The 7,647-nt window shown below is 41.2% G+C and overlaps 1 pseudogene; it reads left to right on the top strand.

Moving 5' to 3' along the window:
• The first annotated feature begins 754 nt into the window (after nucleotides 1–754).
• On the top strand, nucleotides 755–5,124 carry LOC120787653 (annotated as a pseudogene).
• Nucleotides 5,125–7,647: the final 2,523 nt, after the last annotated feature.

Raw genomic sequence — 7,647 nt, 5'->3', positions numbered from 1 at the left:
CTGTACTGTAAATGTACATGGTTACTTTTCACCGCTAAATGTAGATCAATTTATTAATCAGGTCACAGATTTTCACAGGTCACGGAGTGCACTGTTACACCAGCACCATTGTTGCTTTTTACCATCCAATTTTGAGAAGCTGTTTAAAGTCGGTGGTATTTCTCAGGATGTCTAACACCATGCCATAATCACCACGATATAATTAATATAACCGCCTATGCTCAAAATCTGAGATGATGTGATTTGTAGGGGTTACCTGCTGTATATCATTATTATTGTTCGTGAGTTACCGTGTTCGTGACAGTGTTTCAACACACTGATGCCACCATGACAACATCATGTCTGGTATACCATGCAGAATGGAGTCAGGATGTAAAAACGAACAATGGGGCCAAGAATTAGTGTCTTTTGATTTAGTTTTTCAGCATTCATAATGTGTCTGTGTCCTGTCAGGATGAGACAGGAAGTAAAATCGGTAGTCGTGGAGACTCTGCCGTGTCAAAGGGCACCACAGACAGCGGGGTGGTGATGGAGAACAAGGAGATCACCGTGTTACCTGGAGCAGTGCCGGAAAACTCCCTCCTCTAACATCTGGGTGTGTGAGAGAAAGTGAGGCAGACACACTTACACAAGGCGGTGGGTGTGTTCGACAAACCTGCTGTATGAAACACACCATGTCGAAATGCAGAAAAAAATCCACTACACGCATCAAAGGTGTTTTTATTTTGTGTGTGCCCCAGCAGCCAGCCCAGGAATGCTGCAGCAGGACAGCACAGTCCAGGAGCGTCAGAAGTCCAGTGAGATCCTGGAGGAGCTCCTGAACCAGGGCATCATCGCAGTGGGACAAACCAGAGAGGAGCAATGGGGCTGGAGGCCTACAGCATCATGGTGGGTACTTAGTGCACGCTGGACAGTGTGGGAACAGCCTAACAGGCCTACTATCTACCATCCTTTAACAAGGTGAATTTCATCTGGGTAGAACAGGGGCCTATATTCAAAGTTGCCCGAATCCATTTAAAAGAAGCTTAAATGCAAATTGGAGAGCCTTTGATGACTAAAGGTATATTGGCTTTTCTGATCCACTTTTGTTTGGACCAAACCAGTATTGTACAAAGTATTAAGTATATATTTTCTATGGACGAGGGTGACTTTGGATGATAAGGAAGTCAGTTTAATTTTAAAGCCATGATTATTACTGGATGAGTGATTCAAATTAAACCATGGGTAATTACCATCAATAAAACTATAAAAGAATTCATGTTTTCTGGTGTTGCTCTTGTCATACGGAACCTACAGTGCACGTTATTTATTAGTTTACTGTAATTGTTAGCTTAAATAAAGTACATTTAAGGAATCTTCATCGATGTATGCTATGCGTTTGTTACAAAGAACATATCAGACAGCGTCATCAGATTTTTAAGATCAATACCTGTGTAAGGCCTCAAATCCAGTATTGGTTGGGCTCTAGTATATAGTATATACAGTATATAGTGGAAGAAAATGACAACATACAACAGATTGCAAGAAAAAAATGTATGTATATACACTTATACGCCACTTTATTAGGTACTCCTACAGTAGTTAAAACTAATGCAGTCCAACAACAGGCTTCAAAACATTTCCCTATCATGAGGGTTAAATGTTCAGTTTTGTTGAAACTGTTATAGGAAAGTGTTGATTCAACTTTCGAGTCTTTGAGTTGGCTGTAGTTTGTGGTGCTTTTGAACTGTACAGTATCATACTGATCCTTTATATTTAGGCTACCTTCACTGGTATAAATGGGGAACTTTACATTGAGTGCAGTCTTTTAGGTTTAGTTTAATGGCCAAATCGTCCACCGCTGTTGGTTGATTATTATGTGGATGTTTTAATAAAGGTTAAGGGCTATAATGAATAATGAAAACACACATGTATGTATTTATATATAAATATTAGTAAATCCATAGAAAGCATCAGGTTCTGTGTTCTAATTTATGCAAGTGAGCTGCTGGTTGTCATGATTCGGGTTCTGATATCACAGTGTACACATTCTAAATAATTGTTGGCAGTGAGAGAGGCTTCACTTTTGTTCTGTTACTTGAACTGGTTGCATGCTTATCAGGAAACTGATCAATACGCCTTATATTTCTTCGCTCGATTCATTTAAAAGAAAAAAAGGAAAAATGTGGTAAGTACCTTTGCTTGAGTTTCAAAATATTGTCTGGTTTTTGCATAGTAATTTGGTCAAACACTGAAAGAGTTTAACAAAGTCATGGAAGAGAAATACAACTAAGTTTTACTATATTATAAACCTTTTGTCACATTGTCAGGCAACGTCGTGCTCCAAAAGAGGAGCTGCTGTGTTCAGGGAGCAGATTAACTCTGCCCGCCCTGTCCAACAACAAAGGCCTGCTGACCGGCAGACCGCAGCTTCCGGGGAACACAGTGCTGAAGCTTGACGAGGCAATCGCCTGCACCCTGGGCGAAGGTGTTTCATGGGTAAGAAATACCAGCCCATCCTTGCACCATGTTCTTTATATTTTATATCAATAATCTGACTTTTGAAACCAGAATAAGTCCTTGCAAAGCGGCGATGTTGGATGCATCTATTTGGAGAAAATACATTTTATAGGCAAAGTCGCTTGTGCAGTTATTATTAATTTCATTATTATAAGTGTAATCATTTCTGAATGTTTTTTTTTTTTTTTTTTTCCTGTAGATCCCCTCGGCCACTCGTTGCACGATGAGGCATCTCAGCTCGGCATACAGAGGTCAGCCAGTGGCAGGCCCGGATATATGAGATCATTTGGCAAGTGGAACAGAGATCACTGCTTTGAAGCTGGTACGTACATATATACTGTACATCTAAATACCTAGAAGCTACTCATGTGCAAAGGAGGAAAGAGAACGCCGTTAGAGAGGGAAAGAGTGGCTGTACACTCAGTTCAGTAGCTCTCTTTTATTTGAAAAAAACTTAAATCTCGTCTTCAACGTTGCTCTCGTGTGTTCAGGTGAAAGACACGCCCAGTGCCGTCTCCACGAGAAGCAGTTGTACAGTCAGCTCATCAGTGACTGTCTGGTGCTCAATACAAGTTTGAGCAGAGACGTCCTGGCACAGGACCACATCCTTATTCACCTCAAGAAAGAAGAGCAGCTTACCAATGAGACCAGAGAGCTGCTCCAGAAGCAGATCCGCATCCTTCTCGACAAACTGAGGTCAGACCATCCGAAGTTCTTTCTGAATCAATCCTGTTGATTTTTCATGTAATAATAACTTCATGTTAATATCATCCACTAAATTTAAAGGGTTTTCCTGAACCGTATGTCCATATTATGTTAATCTTTTGGGTTTTAATTGTTACAAAACAGACTGAATAAAATAGTAGGGACACCTTAATGCTGAGCTGACATCCACATTTTCTTCATCTTCAAACATTCTCAGAGATTTCAAGGCTTCAGTCACTTTGAAGTGCAATTATTACAGAAAACGAGAATTCAAGCCTCAGTCTGGATTTTTGCAACAGTTTGTACCAGTCTGAAACCGTGACCTATATAGAATCTGATTTGGATTTAAAACGTGATCTGAAATCTGCTTCTGTTGCATCTCACCTTGTTTCCTAATCCTCCCTCCAGCTCTCTGAAGGAGGTTCGCACTCAGCCCTGGCAGATTTTCAGGACAAGGGCCAAGCCCTCGAGGTCACCACCAAATGCATCAAACACAGGGTCAGCCCCCGAGCTCCAGGCTCCTGCCGCTCAATACAAGCCCGACCTCGTCAGCTATGACAAGTGGCTGTCCCACTGCAGGGAGCTGAGGATGATGGCTGGTAACCTGATTAAAGACTCTTCTACCTTCAGAAACCTGCGGTTCACCCTGGCTAATGTAAAGACAACACTGCCACTACCTAAATTCTAAAGCTCATGAACACCAGCTTTTAGGGAAGAGAGCTCTGAACATTTTTATGTAAAGCTTCTGTCAGTGTGAGAATGTGCATTCTTCTTGATCTCCAAATGAATGTGTGAACCCTAAAATCTGGTTCCAGGCTTCATTCAGCTAAGTAACAGGAGAGGGAGATTACACTTAGACTGAAGTTACGCCATATAAAGGATAATTTTGATATTTTAACCCTTGTTTTCTTTCCATTCTGATCGACATTTTGTCAGTTCTTCATCATATATGAAGTAATATTTTTAGTTGGTCCAGAAATATGAACTATGCATGCTTGTCTCTCATCTCCTTGCGGTGTGTGTGACGATGCAGATGAAAAATTGCCCAAGAGCGCCAGCGCCAGCACCTTCACTGACTCACTGAGGAGAGAGATCAACGAGCTGAGCAAGGTCCAGAATAAAATGATGTGGGAGAGGAAGCAGGTCAGTCAAGTGAATTTTAGTCACAATTCACACAGCCTACCATCCACGGGTTGATTCTACTCCACTTTATGAGATGGTTACTCATTATTTTATGGCTCTCTTTAAAATCCAGATAAAGGATGAGATTTCTGATCTGACCAAGGACATTCAGAAATTGATGGGTCAGATATGGAACTGTGACTCCAAGCTGCATCAGGCCACCCAACGCCTGGACATCCTCAACCAGAGACCTGGACGTGAGCACTGCCTGGACCAGGTAAGTGGCTCACTCAACAGCTGAGATATGATACGGTTGCAGTCAGAAACACAGAAATGAAATAGCCTTTCAGATCTTAGTTGTTGTCACTGTGGAAACGTGGCGGCTTTAACCTTCTTTTTTTCTGTTCCTCCTCCAGCCCTACATCAGCCTCACACTGGAGAAACATGACCTGGCAAAGATGGTGGCTGGACTTAACCCAATGCTGAAGCGCTCCCAGTAAGTCTGTCTAGCAGTAGCTATAGCCCGTCACCTAATGTCTTACTTTTTAAATATTTTGACCCTCTTCCGTAAGATATCCTGAATGTATCCATTTTCATGTTAACCCTCAATTCTAGGCGGGACTTGAAGGTTGCACGCAGGCGTCCTGAAGGTTCTGGAGGACAAACTGATCACAAATGCTCATAACCTGAACGTGGAGCAGAAGTGCAGAACCTGCACCAAAGTTTCCTGCCTGCGCTCGACACCACCGTGGTCCTGGCCAAGGCCACGGGCCGCTCCAGCCCTCGAGCCTACTTACAGTAGAGCCTGGCGGAGTGCATTAGCACTCTGCTGCACCCCTGTGGTCTCTTCCGTGCAGTGTTGTAAAATGTAATAAAAAGTCTCAAAGCAAAAATGATATTGGCTAGTTGAGAATCTGTAGGTACCATCTTTGTTTTCTGCTGGGGATCGAGGCCCCTGTGATTTTGAGTGATAATGTGTTTTTGTTGCATTTTCCCAAAGAAGAACTTGGTGAGTTTGGCCCAGAAACCAAATCATCTAAAAGTTCATTCAGGGGGTTGATGCAAGAAACTGTCTCGTGGTTATTTATTTAGGATTTTTAAAAGTCACATTACCAAAAGCAGCTGACACACAGTGAATGGGGTCTCCTGGGCAGTTGGCTGCTTCCCCCTGTTGTTTACAGTATTTTTAGCCTGAAAATATTTAAATTTGAAGACTTTCAGGAAAAACCCCAAGTGAATAAATGGTTTAGTACTTCACCGCCACCACTTCACTCCCGGACCAGGCAGTGTGAGATGCTTTGAATCAGCATTTAGACTTTAATGTCGGGAGATTAAAATCTACAGACAATAAATCTGAAGAGTAAACTGGAATAATAAAATATCAACAACAAAAAATTAAAAGAATAGAATTTCTGCTGGAGTTTGGGAATGGGTGGCTGAGAGGTTGCGGGTCTGAGTTTTTAAAGTCCCCTCTCGGCGACCTGGGAAGAGTCTGCAAGCACACCTGGCGAAGTGTATCAGCGCCGCATCCGAGGTGCGAGGCGGCGTTTTGGAGCGTGTGTTCTCCCCGAGGGTCACCTCTTTGACCGGGTCAGTATACGGAGGGGCAAAAATAAAAAACACACACACACCGAGGGCGTAATTAAAGCTGACACTTTCTGACTTTTATGGACTTATTTCACATCGTTGCTTTGAGGTCAACATGGGATGCGGCAGCTCCGCAAACACCGCGGTCCAACCGCTGACGCCGGAGGAGGCGAACGGAGACGAGGTAAAGCTCCGTGTCACACGACCCGCCACTTTTTTCGTCAGCTAAAAACTGTGGAGCGGAGTTTAAAACGGGAGCATTTTTCTACAACAATATCCAAGAAAAGTACTACGGTTATCCACATTTAACGTCAGGTCGCTATTGAAGTAACGTACCTAGGAGCCGTTACAGGTTTTGCGCCGAAATCTGTGAAATTAAATTCTGACCCTCGGGAAGAGTTGACCACATATTAACTAGCAACTGACAAATAGCCTTTTTTTCCTCCTATCTTACTAACGTTACTGAAGTAATCCTTTTTAGTCCGAGTTGTCTCAATAAGGCGTGTGACGATGTTAAAAACAACCTTTTGGTGGTTATAAACTATAGCCAGTGGTGGAAGATGTATTTCAGGTTCTTTACCTAATTAAAAGTAGCAGTATCACAATGTAAACAAAGTCCTGTATATTATTAGCAAGGTGAACTTAGAGTATCAAAAGTAAAAGTGCCCATTGTGCAGACATTCATTTACCTATTAATGATGATTTAATTGAGATATTTTTTACTGAATGAGAATAACTATATGTTGCAGATTCAGAAGTTCACCCCAATTGTTCTACTTTATTCTATTTTATTTAAGTAATTCATTAATTTATAAGATACAAAATGTTAAGAGCAAGTATAAATGATTGCATGAAAATGACGCCAACTGAAAAAAGATTTAGTAAAAAGTACAGCTACATTATCAGCAAAACACTTAAAAATATCCAAAGTAAAAGTGCTCTTTATGCAGGTTCATTTTAGTGTGTTATATTAATAATAATAATAATATTACTGGATTATTATTACTGATCCATTGATATTTTGTAGCTGGTCAAGGCTGAGCTGATTTTAATGACTTTATATGATGTTGGGTAGTTTAATTAACTGTATCATATTAGAAAATATAAGATGATAAAATTCATTACCCCTGATTATATCGATCACATAATCATGTTTCGTTTGTAAAATCTTAAACTGCAAAGTAACTTCAGAAAAAATAATTTAAACAAAAATAATTTTCACAAAGAAAACAGATATACCATAACAACTATAATAACTGTCTTGAAACTGTACTGTAAATGTGTTAGAAGGATGTACATCAATTATCCCATGCTTCGCTATTTCTCTGGTGTTATCAGCACCCTTGAAAGCTATGCGCAAGGAGATTACTGCAGCTCTTGACAGTTACAAATAAAGAAAAAGATATATTGCCCTTTTCCTTTGTTTTCGTTTCTTGTACTGTCCCTGAGACAGGCAGGAGGCACCCTGCTTCTTAGATGAGATTGTGCAGCTATGCCGACATATGAACCACCCTATGGAAATAAAAGCGAGGTAGGCGGCTGAGAAACTCAGAGCGGGTTGGAGATTGTAACTGAGCACTCTCTGTCTGTTCTCCTTGCAAGTGTTTAACCTCACCACTCCTGTGTCCTGCCTCATTACTGTGTTAAGTCTCTGAGCTTTTGGGTTGTTTGAACCTGACATTAACTTTAGTCATGGGGCAGTTCTCGTCAACCCTAGACTCCAACTGGCGAACT

The sequence above is a fragment of the Xiphias gladius genome, unplaced genomic scaffold (genome assembly GCF_016859285.1).
Source record: "Xiphias gladius isolate SHS-SW01 ecotype Sanya breed wild unplaced genomic scaffold, ASM1685928v1 HiC_scaffold_386, whole genome shotgun sequence".
Lineage (NCBI taxonomy): Eukaryota > Metazoa > Chordata > Actinopteri > Istiophoriformes > Xiphiidae > Xiphias > Xiphias gladius.
Note: the sequence above shows the minus strand (reverse complement) of the source record. Positions and strands in the feature narration are given on the sequence as shown.